Consider the following 18903-nt stretch of genomic DNA (forward strand, 5'->3'; position numbering starts at 1 on the left):
ATTAATTATTAGTAAAGCCTATTTATAGGGTTGCTACCCGCCTCGGTGGTTTATGGTCCCGAATGAGACACACACACACACACACACACACACACACACACACACACCCATAACTAAATGTCCCCTCATCAGAACAATTACTGGGCGACTGCCTACCCTCCGTGCTGCTAGAATCTGCCTCCTGCCAATAATTCTGCGTTCCTACTTACTGATTTCTAGGTCCCATCTTGGCCACCCCGGACCCATTGGTGCATCCCTCTGGGTCACACTTCCTTTGCCTTGCTTCTCTACCTCATGGTGGCCTCTGTCTCCTCTCCACATTCTCCTCAAACATAGTGGGCCTCCTCTTCCTTTCCTCCCAGTCCTAACCGAGAAAATCCTAAAACCCCCGCTTCTGTCCGCCCCCTCGCAGCTATTGGCTGCTGGCGTCTTTATTTACCAATCAGAACCAGCTGGGGGCAGGCTCCCAGAAAGTTCTGCAGACCCTCTCTTGCAGAAGGACTTTAGGGGGAAAAGATTAGCATTCTTAATACAAGCAACTACATGAAACAGAGAGAGATTTGACAGAACAGGATATGCCCAACTCTCACATGAAGAAAGAGAAACGGGAAGCTACTTAAGAGACCACAGAGAGAGGTTGGGGATTTAGCCCAGTGGTAGAGCGCTTGCCTAGCAAGTGCAAGGCCCTGGGTTCGGTCCCCAGCTCCGGAAAAAAAAGAAAAAGAAAAAAAAAAAGATAGATAGATAGATAGAGAGAGAGAGAGAGAGAGAGAGAGAGAGAGAGAGAGAGAGAGAGAGAGACCACAGAGAATAAAATAAAATAAAATAAAATAAAAAGAGGAGAGGGGAAGGAAGCAGTTTTACTGGGACAGCTGTACAGAGGTTGAAGAGAGAACAAGCTAGACACAGGTGAAGACAGAATGAGCAGAGAATGAGAAGGAGTCACAAGATTAGAACCGATCGACAAAGTTAGTATGAGCAATTCAGGGGAAGCTGAGAGAAGCCAGATTGAATCCGTCAACACAAAGAGGAGTCTGAGACTGCGCCTCGTCTTCCTGAAGGTTGAGAACAAAAAGAAGATGCACCTGGACTTTCCCCGGAGCCCTCTGCGTTTTTAAGGCGTCGGGTGGAGTTGGGGTTCGTAAGCCGCGTTCGTTATTGAAAATAGAAGTCACTTCTACCTTCCTCCCGTGGAAAACTTGTTATCTTCCATTCTGTGTTTCCTACAGAAGGCATCTGTGGGGGCTCTTTAAGCTACAAAAAATTGCCCAAGCTTGTGTGACATCAACCCTGTCAAGTGTCCATGATGCTGGGCCCTGAGGGAGGTGAAGGCTATGTGGTCAAACTCCGTGGCCTACCCTGGTCCTACTCAATTGAGGACGTACAAAACTTCCTCTCCGACCGCACAATTCATGATGGGGTCGCAGGTGTTCATTTCATTTATACTAGAGAAGGCAGGCAGAGTGGTGAGGCTTTTGTTGAACTTGAGTCAGAAGATGATGTAAAATTGGCTCTGAAAAAAGACAGGGAAAGCATGGGACACCGGTATATTGAGGTGTTCAAGTCACACAGAACCGAGATGGATTGGGTGTTGAAGCACAGTGGTCCAAACAGCGCCGACAGTGCCAATGATGGCTTTGTGAGGCTTCGGGGACTCCCGTTTGGATGCACAAAGGAAGAACTCGTTCAGTTCTTCTCAGGGTTGGAAATTGTGCCAAACGGGATCACACTACCTGTGGACCCAGAAGGCAAGATTACAGGGGAGGCCTTCGTTCAGTTTGCCTCACAAGAGTTAGCCGAGAAAGCTTTAGGGAAGCACAAGGAGAGAATAGGGCACAGGTATATTGAAGTGTTCAAGAGCAGTCAGGAGGAAGTTAGGTCATACTCAGATCCACCTCTGAAGTTTATGTCTGTGCAGAGGCCTGGGCCTTATGACAGGCCTGGCACAGCCTGGAGGTACGTTGGCATTGTGAGACAGGCAGGCCTGGATAGGATGAGGTCTGGTGCCATAGTGCAGGCTCTGGGGGCTATGAAGAACACAGTGGCCTCAGTGATGGCTATGGCTTCACCACTGACCTGTTTGGGAGAGACCTCAGCTATTGTCTCTCAGGAATGTATGATCACAGATACGGAGACAGCGAGTTCACAGTGCAGAGCACCACCGGCCACTGCGTCCACATGAGAGGGCTGCCCTACAAAGCAACGGAGAGCGACATTTACAACTTCTTCTCTCCACTCAACCCTGTGAGAGTTCATATTGAGATTGGTCCTGATGGAAGAGTGACCGGAGAAGCTGATGCTGAGTTTGCTACTCATGAAGAAGCAGTGGCAGCCATGTCCAAGGACAGGGCCAAATGCAGCACAGATACATACAACTCTTCCTGAATTCAACAACAGGAGCTAGCAGTGGGGCCTAGTGCAGCCAGGTGATGCAGGCATGGGTGTGTCAGCTGCCCAGGCAACTTACAGTGGCCTGGAGAGCCAGTCAGTGAGTGGCTGTTACGGGGCCGGCTACAGCGGTCAGAACAGCATGGGTGGATATGATGAGTATTGTAGGAACATTTGGGTTATTTCAATCAGAAAATTTCACAGGCAGCCAATAAACAGTCAAGAGCAGTTTATAACTCTAGAGGAAGCTTGGGGGACCCACTTTGCACCATGAGTTTGTGAAATCTGGATTAAAAAATTACCTCTTCAGTGTTTCTCATGCAAACTTTTCTTCTAGAATGTAATATTGAGTAAACTAAAAACATGTTTTCTTCCGCTTTTCTCAATTAACATTTTTGGTAGTATACTTAAGAGTGATGTTATCTGAGTTAAGTAGTTTAAGTATGTTGAGTGGATCTTTCAGCACACCACAGTGAACACACTGGGGGCATGTACTTTTCTGGAGAACTCAAGGTGCTAGATCCCTGATACAAAGAGAAGCATTTCTCATGTTCATTCTAGTTTATATTTTCATTTAAAATCTTTAGGTTAAGTTTAAGCTTTTTAAAAGTTAGTTTTGAGAATTGAGACACAATACTAATTCTGTAGGAATTGGTGAGGCCTTGACTTAAAGCTTTCTTTGTACTGTGATTTCCTTTTGGGTGTATTTTGCTAAGTGAAACTTGTTAAATTTTTTGTTAACTAAATTTTTTTCTTAAAATAAAGACTTTTTCACAATGAAAAAAAAAAAAAAAAGAGGAGGAGTCTGAGCCGGAACAGCTCGAGATCAGACAGAACAAGAAAGGGTGACCCTATTCAGCAGCAAGTCTCAGGGGCTGAAACACTCTAAGTCTAAACAACATTGTACAGAGGACAACATTGTACAGAGGGTAGACGCTTCCATAACTAGGCCTAGGTTAGCAGACAGAGGCAGTAAGCCTCAGAGACAAAAACCACCCAGGTGATTAAAAGTTACAGTCAGTCAGCCATCTAACTTGAGGGAAAAATTAGCTGCCTTTCTTTCCTAGGCTTTGACAAGTCTTGTCTTCCCTGAAACACATATCTCTCACATCATAGTCACAACGCTCGATATCACCTACTGTTGTGAGCAACTCTTCTCAAAGCCTGAAGCAACCAAGAGGGAAATTGTGGACTATCAGCACTTTGAGAACTCACTGAGAACTGTAACCACTTCCACCCACCCACATATCACTGCGTCACATATCAAATGCACTACGTGTCAAGTAGTTCACTCTCTGACCATTCTGGGTTGCCATTTAACAACAACAACAACAACAATAATATAATTGTATTATAAAATAATTGTAATTATAATAAGGCCAATGACATTTTATTACTTAGATGTGTTCACTTTCTTTGTTGCTGGTCACGAATGGGACCCACAGAACAATTCTCAGACTCTCTAAACAGGGTGATGTGTAATTAGGGTCACCATATGAGGATTTGGGGTGCAGGGCTTCTCTGCGGCAACAGATATCATGAAATTTATACACAGAATCGTTGTTAGCTTACTAGATTCCATTAGTGTTTGTCTATTTGTGTGGCCCATAACAATTCTTCTTTGTCCAATGTGATCCAAAAAGGCCATAAATTTGGACACCCTTACTCTAAAGAATGGGCCAGCTCTTGGTGAACTCTCTAAATGAAAGAGATGAGACATCAAGAGTCCCAAGGTGCAATCCTAGCGTACTGCAGAAAATAGCTCCTCCTTTGTAAAAGATAGAGAAAAAGGAAAAAGAAACAACAAGGTCTTAGGTTCTTTCATCCTAAAGAACCCAAGGCCTAGAGAAAACAAGAGAACAGGGGATCCTACTACCTGCCTTAAAAGATAGCCCTGAGGCCAGCCTGCTCACACAGACCCTCTGCTACTCAATCTCTGCTTGCTTTACTTATTATGCTCTTATTTTAACCACCCCATTCTTTTCTCATTTTCCTCATTTGGGGAATATAAGTCTATATAGTCTAGAAGAAGACAAAAAAGAAACAGTGACTTATTTTGGAAATCAAGAGGAAACATTAAATATGTATCAATATATCCATGTCCCAGAACCCGAGTCCAGTGTCTGTGGTGACCTACCCCTGACACTGATAAGATACAAGAGGCTAACTTAGAAGGTGGTATTTCATATAACATGAACTAAACACGGATACACACATACCTGCCGTCACACTAGACATCACACAGTGGACATCACAGAGTGGACATCACACAGTGGACATCACACAGTGAACTTCATGCAGTGGTCATCACACAGTGGGCATCACAGAGTGGACATCACACAGTGGACATCACACAGTGAACTTCATGCAGTGGTCATCACACAGTGGGCATCACAGAGTGGACATCACACAGTGGACATCACACAGTGAACTTCATGCAGTGGTCATCACATAGTGGACGTCACAGAGTGGACATCACACAGTGGACATCACGCAGTGGACTTCATGCAGTGGTCATCACGCAGTGGGCATCACAGAGTGGGCATCACACAGTCATACGAAATAGGTTAGTCTACACTTCCATATGTTGTTTCCTTTCATACCACATGACTGGAAATTCAGAGTTGAGCGTGTAGAATTTTCAGATTAACCTGACCCTGGAGAAACTAGAATTACTTTACACATCTCTGCCCCGTCCTCTCTTCCACACAGTCAAATCCTCCTATAACTACGTGTATTAGTGTCAGTAGGATCTTGACCATTGTCTCCTTAAATGTTTTATTCGTTAAGAAACAAACAAACAAGACCGTGTTTAAATCAGTCTTAAATTCTAGCCCAGGGGAAACAAAGAATGTTTGTAATGTGAGGGCTAATCCTGTTGAGCAGATGGGCAGGGCATCTAGCCAGTTCCTCTTTCCTTTCTGGAGAGACGGATTATTAATTACACCTTCCCAACCACAGTGAAAGATGACCCCACTATTATGTAACATAATGACTTCAAGTGGGAATCATGTATGAAAGATGTAAACACAATTCTGATTTTCAGCTTTTCACAAACTTCTGGAATTAATCATCAGAAATGTAATCAAACCCAGATCTCCGTTTCTGACTAGGACTCCTCTGTGGTCAGTTCTTTGCCCATTATAAAATGGAGACCAAAAATGGTTCCCCACATGTACTATATTCATTCATATTTTCTCTCTGTCGCTCCATCCCTCGCTCTCTTTCTTGGAGTATTGCAGAACCTAGAACACGCAGCCTTGTGCATTCTATATCTAGCTTTATCTCTAGCCTTGCTCCCAGTATGCTTTAGGTGTCTAAGATTCTTTACATTTCTAAAAATTGAAATAAAATCAATGTATACATTTAGTATAGCGTTTGCCCCTAAAATGTTAGATTTTCTTCCAGAACTCAGGAAACGTATATGCCCTATTATTATAGAAATCCCTGTGTTTAGAAGGTCAGATTTTTTTTTTTAGTACTGCTATTACCGTGGATTATGTCCAGACTCCTTGGCGTCTACAGTGCTAACTGTCTTTGAGGAGTTCCAATAGACTAAGTCCATCACTTGCCCTAAAAGACAGGTGAAAGGTTTAATGATGATGTAGATGTTAGCATTTCTTCTTGGCTTTGCCCAACAATTACCTGGCAACAGACAGATAGGTCTGGCTTGCTGTAAAAGGGACTGTTTGGCCCCTCCTCGCTCTCTCTGCCCCTTCTTTCTTTCTGACCCTCTTCTCTTTCTAACCCCCCCCCCTCTCTGCGTCTACTCCCTTTTCAACTCCCCTTTCCAGGCCCTCAGATAAACTTTATTCTACACTACACCATCACATGGCTGGTGTCTGGGGTCAGCAGGGAGGGATGCCTAAGCGTGGGTCCAGTGAGGCACCCCCTTCCCACCGCACCATTCCTGGCTCCATAAAACATATCCTTAGCTCTTTGAAAAGCACAGCAGTGGGGTTGGGGATTTAGCTCAGTGGTAGAGCTCTTGCCTAGCAAGCACAAGGCCCTGGGTTCGGTCCCCAGTTCCGAAAAAAAGAAAAAAAAATGATAGAAAAGCACAGCAGTAGGAAAAGATAGCATTTTCTTCCAGGAACTGGTGAGGGTCTCCCTTTTAAATCGTAGCAAGAGCAAATAATATTCACAATTAAACTTCTGTCTTAGTTAGGGTTTTATTGCTGTGAACAGACGCCATGATCAATACAAGTTTTATAAAGGACAACATTTAATTGGGGCTGGCTTACAGGTTCAGAGGTTCAGTCCATTATCATCAAGGCAGGAGCATAGCAGCATCCAAGCAGACATGGTGCAGGAGGAGCTGAGTTCTACATCTTCACCCGAAGGAAGCCAGGGACAGCCTGAGCATCCTCAGGCAGCTAGGAGGAGGGTCTCCAAGCCCACCCCGCAGTGACACACTTCCTCCAATAAGGCCACCCCATCTAATAGTACCACTTCCTGGGCCAAGCATATGCAAACCATCACAGCTTCATTAGTCAAAGATAACAAAGATAGAAAGATAACAAATCTGGCTCTGAGAAGTCCCGCTGTGTTTAGGAAAGTCCTTATAGCTTCAGGCAGCAGTTGAGTTCCCGTCATGAGCTGATGGTTCTTGTTTGGTGTAGGAGTGCAGCAAAAGCTTCCGTGGCCTCGATTCTCTCCCATCAGGTGGAGACGCACAAAGCATATGCTAACACAGCTAAACATGAGATGAGAAAGTCTCCCCGTGGCCGTTTGCCTGGTCTGCAACTTTGATTAGACTTTGCCCCCACCAGCCTCAAGTCAACCATGATACTGAAGTAAAGGCAATCTCACGGGTCTGCTGTAGACCAACACTGAAGGAATCACTCCTGTGGTTCAGTAGTATGGCAGGGGGTGTGGCGCTTAACGGTGTCAGCAGTTATGTTAACACACAGAAGAGCTAGCTACGGTTAGTGTCTTAACTAGTTAGCATTGCTTTAAAGCAAAGTTACATAGAATAAAAGGCTATATTCCTTAGTGAAAGGGTTAGGAAGAAAAATGAAAGACAAGGAGAAGGTGTGGAGAAGAAAATGAGAGGGGAGAAAATGTAGCTTGTGTGTATGGTTAGGATTGGTTTGTCCCCCAAGACCCATGTGCTTGGATGTTTGGCTCATGGGGAGTGCTGAGATAGAGGCCACAGGAAAGACATTTGTGACCTGAGGTTTGCCTGGGGTAACTCATTTCTTTCTTTGTTGGTCTACCATCCTCTGAAATTTTTTTTTTTTTTTGGTCTTTTTTTCGGAGCTGGGGACCGAACCCAGGGCCTTGTGCTTCCTAGGCAAGCGCTCTACCACTGAGCTAAATCCCCAGCCCCTGAAATTTTGTTTTCCTTCAACTCTGGCTCCCCCACTCTCATGCCTGACACACGAATGTGGAAAAGGAAGCTTCCAGGTAGCATGGTAGATGAGACAGATGCTGCCTTCATGTGCTGATGGGTAAAGAAAATAAAATAAAAACAAGCAGGCTGCTCCAAGTAGACAAAGAAAGAGCTTCCATGGTGTGGGCAGAGGTCCCTCTGCTAACAGATAAGCTCTAGGGGAACCTGGAATGCTAACCCAGGGTTGTTCCTTCAAGGGAAAGAATTCAATACCTGTTATTTGCCTACAAAGCTGGGAGCAGGCATGCATTGGAGCCTGGTGACCTTTGTGTTGTCCATGGCCATTGATTACACCAGGCTCTGCCCCAGGCCATTGTCATAAGCTTGTTTTTCTCAATCTACAGAATCTATCCTTATGGAAGGTGTCATATGTACTTCACAGAGAGATTTGATGTAGTCTCATCCCTTTTCCCCCCTCCTCAGCCTCCTCCCAGCACTGTATAAGAAGGGGCTTTTCTATGCCTTCCCTTGCTCTGAATAATGACACAGAGACGTTTATATTTATTAAGAGCTTCAGGCACTACACTGGGCAGTTACTCAGCTATTCTAACTGGCCTTAGGCTACTTCCCAGCCCTGGGGTCTATTGCCTGCCTCTGAGGTCTTAGTCTCTCCCTGGCACCTCCTTCTTCATCCATGTCCCAATGGTGACTCTCCAGTCCTCTGGTCCTCTCCTTGCCTCTCTCTCCCTCTCTCTCCCCCCTTGTCTCTCTGTCTCTCTGTGTGTCTGTCTGTCTGTCTCTCTTTCTCTCTCTCTCTCCCCCTTCCTCCCTCCCTCCCTCTCCCTCTCTCTCTCTCTCCTTGTCTCTCTGTCTCTCTCTGTGTGTCTGTCTGTGTCTCTCTCTTTCTCTCTTTCTCTCTGTCTCTCTGACTCTCTCTCTCCCTCCCTCCCTCTCCCTCTTTCTCCCCCTTGTCTCTCTCTCCCCCCTTGTCTCTGTCTCTCTCCCATTCTCTCTCTCCCCCCTTGTCCCTCTCTCTCCCCCTTGTCTCTCTCCTCCTTCTCTCTCTCCCCCTCCCCCCTCTCTATCTCTCCCCTTGTCTCTGTCTCTCTCTCCCTGTCTCTCCCCCTGTCTCTGTCTCTCCCCCCTCTCCCTCTTCTCTCCCCTCTCTTTCCTTCCCTCTCTCTCCCCCCCTCTTTCCCTGTCTTTTCCTCTCCTGCTTGCCTATTTGTTGTTCAGCTCTTTAATTAGTCAATCAGAAGACGATGGAGAACAGAGGGTTTTTTTTACAAAAATACTGAGTCCAGAGATGCTTCATGATAACACCAAGGTTTGGGCGGAGAGATGACTCAGTGGTTAGAGAACTGACTGCTCTTCCAGAGGTCCTGACTTCAAATCCCAGCAGCCACATGGTGGCTCACAACCATCTGTAATGGGATCATTAGATGCCCTCTTCTGGTGTGTGTGAAGACAGGTACAGTGTACTTATATACGTAAAATAAATAAATCTTTTAAAAAGAAATCCAGGGGAGAAAAATATTCAAAGCAACAGCTCTGTAACTTTGTAAGAAGGACTATAGAATTTCATCCTTGGTTTCCTGAATCATAGATGTTAACAATTAGAAACATAATGCAGCTAATGTAAAACAAAAGAGAGAGCCTATAAGATGGGAGAAAGATTGATTGGGGAAAAAACTATGATAAGGGTCTGAAGGAGAATCTCATGAAATAAGGTCTCTAGCCACACAGATATGCAAAGGTCACCAGTCTAGTAAGCATGTCCGCTCCCGGCCTTCTGGACAAAGTAGTTTTGCATTCACTCCCTTGAAGGAAGGACCCTGTGTATTTAACATTCCAGGTGCTCCTAATGCTTGTCTATGAGCACAAAGCCCTCTGTGTCTCCTGCAGAAAGGTGTTACCTCAAGGACCAAAGAACAGATGATAACCATGAGTCAGAGACTATGAACTTGACCCATCAGTGCCCCAGAGTGAATGGCAGCCTTGGAGAGAAGACAAGAGTGAGAAGCAAGAGAGATACTGGCAAGATGAGAGGTGCAGACTGCAGAAGGCTTGGACCAGGCTGTGGTGTGCATAATCCTGCTGCCGGTGGCCTGGAGAAGATCTTAACACTGGAAGGAACATTGGAGTTGGCTAACCCTGAGTTTAAGGTGAGACGGTGGACCAACTTCGAGAGTCACCTACCTGTCAGCCACTGCTGCAGTGTCCAGTCCCTCCAGCGGATTGACTACTACAAAGGGATATTGAAAATAGGTCTTCTACATTAATGAACTTTCCACGCTCTCAACACACTTGAGAGACACCTTCCAGCTTACCCTTAGGAAAGGAAGAGAAACTGAATGTGCCCACAGACTACAAAACTCCATGTGGCCAGAGGAGGCCCCTGGTATACGAAGAAGGAAGGAGATAAAGGCAGCTCTGGGAAACACTGGTCACTCATCCAGTACAAACCAAATGGTCGGCATCAGCCCAAACCACAGGAAAGACAAGAGCCCAGTTTCGGCTGACATCCTGCTCCAGGCAGGTAACTGGTAGGATCCACGTTTTGAAGACTCCAAAAGAAGTTAAGAAGTTCCTCGAACTTTTTCTTTCCACCCCCTACCCAACCCTGTGCTTCTGCTTTCTTCTTTTTACTACAAATTTAGGGGTCTTTTTGCTTTGTATTTTCACTTTTATTCCTATTTAATTACTGTTGTACACTTTTTTGTCCCCCTTCCCCCCTCTGCCTTGTTTGTCTTTTTAAACTATTTTGTTGTTGTTGTTGTTGTTGTTGTTGTTGTTGTTGTTGTTATTTTGGGTTTTGGTTTATGTGTTTTGTTTGTTTGCATGTGTGCATGCATGTATTGTGTGCATGTGTCTGTCTGTCTGTCTATCTGTGTGCCTGTGCTTGTTCTTGAAACAGAGTCTCCTTTTGTGGTCCTGGCTGGCGAGAAATCATAGAACTCCACCTTCTTTTGCCTCTTAAGTGCTGGGATCAAAAATGTGTGACACCACACTCAGCCTAGCTCTGTGTGTGTGTGTGTTTGTGTGTGTGTGTGTGTGTGTGTGTGTGTGTGTGTAAATCTCAGTGAGTCAAAAGTCAAGGGTGGGGGAGGGAGAGCTGAACCTTCAGAGAGGCAGACAAGCCTGGGAAACCAGAAGAGACTGCTCTCTGTACATACATCTCAGACGCCAGAGGAAAACACCAAAGGCCATCTGGAACCCTGGTGCACTGAAGCTCCCAGAAGGGGCGGCACATGTCTTCCTGGTTGCTGCCGCTGCAGAGAGCCCTTGGGCAGCACCCCGCGAGCAAACTTGAGCCTCGGGACCACAGGTAAGACCAACTTGTCTGCTGCAAGAGAGCTGCCTGGTGAGATCGGGACACACAGAGGCAGAATTCCTCTAGGACTGGGCACGTCCTGTGTTTACCGGAAGTCCCACACCCGCAGATCCCAGCCCGCAGCAGCTCTCTGCTCCCAGACCCCGTGGGAAAGAGACCTCACCGCCTGGTCAGGTGGGCACTCCTGAAGCTGCAGAGCGGAAGAGACCACCAACACTGCCCACCCCTGCCCACATCCCTGGCCCAAGAGGAAACTGTATAAGGCCTCTGGGCTCCCGTGGGGGAGGGCCCAGGAGCAGCAGGACCCCTGCCTGAGACACCGCCGGAACCTGAGGGAAACAGACCGGATAAACAGTTCTCTGCACCCAAATCCCGTGGGAGGGAGAGCTGAACCTTCAGAGAGGCAGACAAGCCTGGGAAACCAGAAGAGACTGCTCTCTGTACATACATCTCAGACGCCAGAGGAAAACACCAAAGGCCATCTGGAACCCTGGTGCACTGAAGCTCCCGGAAGGGGCGGCACAGGTCTTCCTGATTGCTGCCGCTGCAGAGAGCCCGTGGGCAGCACCCTGCCTGGTGAACTCAAGACACAGGCCCACAGGAACAGCTGAAGACCTGTAGAGAGGAAAAACTACACGCCCGAAAGCAGAACACTCTGTCCCCATAACTGACTGAAAGAGAGGAAAACAGGTCTACAGCACTCCTGACACACAGGCTTATAGGACAGTCTAGCCACTGTCAGAAATAGCAGAACAAAGTAACACTAGAGATAATCTGATGGCGAGAGGCAAGCGCAGGAACCCAAGCAACAGAAACCAAGACTACATGGCATCATCGGAGCCCAATTCTCCCACCAAAACAAACATGGAATATCCAAACACACCAGAAAAGCAAGATCTAGTTTCAAAATCATATTTGATCATGATGCTAGAGGACTTCAAGAAAGACATGAAGAACTCCCTTAGAGAACAAGTAGAAGCCTACAGAGAGGAATCGCAAAAATCCCTGAAAGAATTCCAGGAAAACACAATCAAACAGTTGAAGGAATTAAAAATGGAAATAGAAGCAATCAAGAAAGAACACATGGAAACAACCCTGGATATAGAAAATCAAAGGAAGAGACAAGGAGCCGTAGATACAAGCATCACCAACAGAATACAAGAGATGGAAGAGAGAATCTCAGGAGCAGAAGATTCCATAGAAATCATTGACTCAACTGTCAAAGATAATGTAAAGCGGAAAAAGCTACTGGTCCAAAACATACAGGAAATCCAGGACTCAATGAGAAGATCAAACCTAAGGATAATAGGTATAGAAGAGAGTGAAGACTCCCAGCTCAAAGGACCAGTAAATATCTTCAACAAAATCATAGAAGAAAACTTCCCTAACCTAAAAAAAGAGATACCCATAGGCATACAAGAAGCCTATAGAACTCCAAATAGATTGGACCAGAAAAGAAACACATCCTGTCACATAATAGTCAAAACACCAAACGCACAAAATAAAGAATATTAAAAGCAGTAAGGGAAAAAGGTCAAGTAACATATAAAGGCAGACCTATCAGAATCACACCAGACTTTTTGCCAGAAACTATGAAGGCCAGAAGATCCTGGACAGATGTCATACAGACCCTAAGAGAACACAAATGCCAGCCCAGGTTACTGTATCCTGCAAAACTCTCAATTAACATAGATGGAGAAACCAAGATATTCCATGACAAAACCAAATTTACACAATATCTTTCTACAAATCCAGCACTACAAAGGATAATAAATGGTAAAGCCCAACATAAGGAGGCAAGCTATACCCTAGAAGAAGCAAGAAACTAATCGTCTTGGCAACAAAACAAAGAGAATGAAAGCACACAAACATAACCTCACATCCAAATATGAATATAACGGGAAGCAATAATCACTATTCCTTAATATCTCTCAACATCAATGGCCTTAACTCGCCAATAAAAAGACATAGATTAACAAACTGGATACGCAAAGAGGACCCTGCATTCTGCTGCCTACAGGAAACACACCTCAGAGACAAAGACAGACATTACCTCGGAGTGAAAGGCTGGAAAACAATTTTCCAAGCAAATGGTCAGAAGAAGCAAGCTGGAGTAGCCATTCTAATATCAAATAAAATCAATTTTCAACTAAAAGTCATCAAAAAAGATAAGGAAGGACACTTCATATTCATCAAAGGAAAAATCCACCAAGATGAACTCTCAATCCTAAATATCTATGCCCCAAATACAAGGGCACCTACATACATAAAAGAAACCTTACTAAAGCTCAAAACACACATTGCACCTCACACAATAATAGTGGGAGATTTCAACACCCCACTCTCAACAATGGACAGATCATGGAAACAGAAATTAAACAGAGATGTAGACAGACTAAGAGAAGTCATGAGCCAAATGGACTTAACGGATATTTATAGAACATTCTATCCTAAAGCAAAAGGATATACCTTCTTCTCAGCTCCTCATGGTACTTTCTCCAAAATTGACCATATAATTGGTCAAAAAACGGGCCTCAACAGGTACAGAAAGATAGAAATAATCCCATGCGTGCTATCGGACCACCACGGCCTAAAACTGGTCTTCAATAACAATCAAGGAAGAATGCCCACATATACTTGGAAATTGAACAATGCTCTACTCAATGATAACCTGGTCAAGGAAGAAATAAAGAAAGAAATTAAAAACTTTTTAGAATTTAATGAAAATGAAGGTACAACATACCCAAACTTATGGGACACAATGAAAGCTGTGCTAAGAGGAAAACTCATAGCGCTGAGTGCCTGCAGAAAGAAACAGGAAAGAGCATATGTCAGCAGCTTGACAGCACACCTAAAAGCTCTAGAACAAAAAGAAGCAAATACACCCAGGAGGAGTAGAAGGCAGGAAATAATCAAATTCAGAGCGGAAATCAACCAAGTAGAAACAAAAAGGACCATAGAAAGAATCAACAGAACCAAAAGTTGGTTCTTTGAGAAAATCAACAAGATAGATAAACCCTTAGCCAGACTAACGAGAGGACACAGAGAGTGCGTCCAAATTAACAAAATCAGAAATGAAAAGGGAGACATAACAACAGATTCAGAGGAAATTCAAAAAATCATCAGATCTTACTACAAAAACCTATATTCAACAAAACTTGAAAATCTTCAGGAAATGGACAATTTCCTAGACAGATACCAGGTACCGAAGTTAAATCAGGAACAGATAAACCAGTTAAACAACCCCATAACTCCTAAGGAAATAGAAGCAGTCATTAAAGGTCTCCCAACCAAAAAGAGCCCAGGTCCAGACGGGTTTAGTGCAGAATTCTATCAAACCTTCATAGAAGACCTCATACCAATATTATCCAAACTATTCCACAAAATTGAAACAGATGGATCACTACCGAATACCTTCTACGAAGCCACAATTACTGTTATACCTAAACCACACAAAGACACAACAAAGAAAGAGAACTTCAGACCAATTTCCCTTATGAATATCGACGCAAAAATACTCAACAAAATTCTGGCAAACCGAATCCAAGAGCACATCAAAACAATCATCCACCATGATCAAGTAGGCTTCATCCCAGGCATACAGGGATGGTTTAATATACGGAAAACCATCAACGTGATCCATTATATAAACAAACTGAAAGAACAAAACCACATGATCATTTCATTAGATGCTGAGAAAGCATTTGACAAAATTCAACACCCCTTCATGATAAAAGTCCTGGAAAGAATAGGAATTCAAGGCCCATACCTGAACATGGTAAAAGCCATATACAGCAAACCAGTTGCTAACATTAAACTAAATGGAGAGAAACTTGAAGCAATCCCACTAAAATCAGGGACTAGACAAGGCTTCCCACTCTCTCCCTACTTATTCAATATAGTTCTTGAAGTTCTAGCCAGAGCAATCAGACAACAAAAGGATGTCAAGGGGATACAGATCGGAAAAGAAGAAGTCAAAATATCACTATTTGCAGATGATATGATAGTATATTTAAGTGATCCCAAAAGTTCCACCAGAGAACTACTAAAGCTGATAAACAACTTCAGCAAAGTGGCTGGGTATAAAATTAACTCAAATAAATCAGTTGCCTTCCTCTATACAAAAGAGAAACAAGCCGAGAAAGAAATTAGGGAAACGACACCCTTCATAATAGACCCAAATAATATAAAGTACCTCGGTGTGACTTTAACCAAGCAAGTAAAAGATCTGTACAATAAGAACTTCAAGACACTGAAGAAGGAAATTGAAGAAGACCTCAGAAGATGGAAAGATCTCCCATGCTCATGGATTGGCAGGATTAATATAGTAAAAATGGCCATTTTACCAAAAGCAATCTACAGATTCAATGCAATCCCCATCAAAATACCAATCCAATTCTTCAAAGAGTTAGACAGAACAATTTGCAAATTCATCTGGAATAACAAAAAACCCAGGATAGCTAAAGCTATCCTCAACAATAAAAGGACTTCAGGGGGAATCACTATCCCTGAACTCAAGCAGTATTACAGAGCAATAGTGATAAAAACTGCATGGTATTGGTACAGAGAGAGACAGATAGACCAATGGAATAAAATTGAAGACCCAGAAATGAACCCACACACCTATGGTCACTTGATTTTTGACAAAGGAGCCAAAACCATCAAATGGAAAAAAGATAGCATTTTCAGCAAATGGTGCTGGTTCAACTGTAGGTCAACATGTAGAAGAATGCAGATCGATCCATGCTTATCACCCTGTACAAAGCTTAAGTCCAAGTGGATCAAGGACCTCCACATCAAACCAGATACACTCAAACTAATAGAAGAAAAACTAGGGAAGCATCTGGAACACATGGGCACTGGAAAAAATTTCCTAAACAAAACACCAATGGCTTACGCTCTAAGATCAAGAATTGACAAATGGGATCTCATAAAACTGCAAAGCTTCTGTAAGGCAAAGGACACTGTGGTTAGGACAAAACGGCAACCAACAGATTGGGAAAAGATCTTTACCAATCCTACAACAGATAGAGGCCTTATATCCAAAATATACAAAGAACTCAAGAAGTTAGACTGCAGGGAAACAAATAACCCTATTAAAAAATGGGGTTCAGAGCTAAACGAAGAATTCACAGCTGAGGAATGCCGAATGGCTGAGAAACACCTAAAGAAATGTTCAACATCTTTAGTCATAAGGGAAATGCAAATCAAAACAACCCTGAGATTTCACCTCACACCAGTGAGAATGGCTATGATCAAAAACTCAGGTGACAGCAGATGCTGGCGAGGAGGTGGAGAAAGAGGAACACTCCTCCATTGTTGGTGGGATTGCAAACTGGTACAACCATTCTGGAAATCAGTCTGGAGGTTCCTCAGAAAATTGGACATTGAACTGCCTGAGGATCCAGCTATACCTCTCTTGGGCATATACCCAAAAGATGCCCCAACATATAAAAAAGACACGTGCTCCACTATGTTCATTGCAGCCTTATTTATAATAGCCAGAAGCTGGAAAGAACCCAGATGCCCTTCAACAGAGGAATGGATACAGAAAATGTGGTACATCTACACAATGGAATATTACTCAGCTATCAAAAACAACGACTTTATGAAATTCGTAGGCAAATGGTTGGAACTGGAAAATATCATCCTGAGTGAGCTAACCCAATCACAGAAAGACATACAGGGTATGCACTCATTGATAAGTGGCTATTAGCCCAAATGCTTGAATTACCCTAGATGCCTAGAACAAATGAAACTCAAGACGGATGATCAAAATGTGAATGCTTCACTCCTTCTTTAAAAGGGGAACAAGAATACCCTTGGCAGGGAAGAGAGAGGCAAAGATTAAAACAGAGACTGAAGGAACACCCATTCAGAGCCTGCCCCACATGTGGCCCATACATATACAGCCACCCAATTAGACAAGATGGATGAAGCAAAGAAGTGCAGACGGACAGGAGCTGGATGTAGATCGCTCCTGAGAGACACAGCCAGAATACAGCAAATACAGAGGCGAATGCCAGCAGCAAACCACTGAACTGAGAATAGGACCCCCGTTGAAGGAATCAGAGAAAGAACTGGAAGATCTTGAAGGGGCTCGAGACCCCATATGTACAACAATGCTAAGCAACCAGAGCTTCCAGGGACTAAGCCACTACCTAAAGACTATACATGGACTGACCCTGGACTCTGACCTCATAGGTAGCAATGAATAGCCTAGTAAGAGCACCAGTGGAAGGGGAAGCCCTGGGTCCTGCTAAGACTGAACCCCCAGTGAACTAGACTGGTGGGGGGGAGAGCGGCAATGGGGGGAGGGTTGGGAGGGGAACACCCATAAGGAAGGGGAGGGGGGAGGGGGATGTTTGCCCAGATACCGGGAAAGGGAATAACACTCGAAATGTATATAAGAAATACTCAAGTTAATAAAAAAAAAAAAAGTCAAGGGTGTTAGAAGCTTGTGAGCTGCCCAATAACTTTTTTAAGTCAACCTTAGGCATATCTTGACAAGGAATGGGCACTTGCTTAGAATGCCACATGTAACACATGCAACTTTTTTTTTTGCACAGCCCCTCCTGACAGCTGGCACCGTGGATGAGAGCTGTGCTCAAGCCAGCACTTGGAGCTCAGCCGCCAGCAGCATCTGCACTGCCTGCCATTGGCTCACCTGCTGTTGCATGCAGCAGGCAGTCAGGCCTGACGGCCCAGACGCCAATCGCTGCAGCTAGCGTGCTGTAGGCTCTGTGTCTGTCGGACACACACAGAGTCACTCCATCCTGAGGGCTTCCACTTGGGTAGTAGTGATGATCCCACGAGCTCTGACTCAGGGAGCCCAGCCATCAGAACAGAAATCTGGCAGTCCTTGCTTTTCTGAGGTGGATTTCTGTGTGGTGCCCAGAACCAGGGTAACATTAAGCCTTGGCAGGGTTTCAGTGAACTGCTGAAGTGATGCCAGGCTTGCAAATGGATTCATCCCAACCGGAAGTTCAAACAGAAGAAATTAAAATAAATAAATTAAAAAAAAAACACTCTAGGGCTGGAGAGATGGCTCAGTGGTTAAGAGCACTGTCTGCTCTTCCAGAGGTCATGAGTTCAATCCCCAGCAACCACATGGTGGCTCACAACCATCTGTAATGGGAACGGATGGCCTCTTCTGGTGCATCTGAAGACATAGTGGCAGCTGTCTGCCCCAGGCTAGATGTGTCCTGACTATACAGAAGGTACTGAGGTGGACAGACAGAGTCAGGGCTGAGCAAGTGTTTGAGTGAACTCCTAAAAAATGCCTATATGACATTTTACTCTATATTAATCAGAATACAGTGATTTCATGCTGTGAAAAGATCATAAAGCCATGAGAAAAGGGCTATAAAGAACTGGCAATGCCTTGTCTTAAGGACATACATATCTTAGTCTCCTTCTCTATGGGCCTCAGGGCCACCCCGCGCTGTGAGAGACAATGGCTGTAGACCCCAAGATCCAAGAGAAAAAGTGGTGCTGGAGAGACCTCTGAGGAGAGTGATCCTCTCATTCTAGAGCCCTTGACTTGCGGAAAGCGGAGCTCAGAGGACGGAAGATGGCCCTGCACTGAGTTCTTCCCCTCACGAAGTAGCTCCCTTCTATGAACCATAGGGGTATTGCTACATGGGTAAAGACAAGACTTACAAGTCTTTTAATAAATAACAAAACCAAGCCCAATACCCAGGAATAGCCCTACATTGGGGCTTTAATCACTTACCTAGATTACCCTGTGATTTTAATTGCCACACCAAGTGAGATGCGCTCGGAAAGCTGCCAATCCAAAGGAAACCAGAAGTCTCGCTCTGAGAATTTCTCATAGGCAACTTGA

At 44.4% G+C, this 18903-nt stretch overlaps 1 pseudogene across 1 annotated transcript; it reads left to right on the forward strand.

Annotated features, from left to right (window-relative positions):
* Positions 1 to 1038: 1038 nt before the first annotated feature.
* On the forward strand, positions 1039 to 3179 carry Hnrnpf-ps4 (heterogeneous nuclear ribonucleoprotein F, pseudogene 4; annotated as a pseudogene). Its single transcript, XR_015622228.1, has one exon. The product of XR_015622228.1 is annotated as a heterogeneous nuclear ribonucleoprotein F, pseudogene 4, transcript variant X2 (transcript).
* The last annotated feature ends 15724 nt before the right edge of the window (positions 3180 to 18903 follow it).

The sequence above is a fragment of the Rattus norvegicus genome, chromosome 6 (assembly GCF_021556685.1).
Source record: "Rattus norvegicus strain SHRSP/BbbUtx chromosome 6, alternate assembly SHRSP_T2T, whole genome shotgun sequence".
Lineage (NCBI taxonomy): Eukaryota > Metazoa > Chordata > Mammalia > Rodentia > Muridae > Rattus > Rattus norvegicus.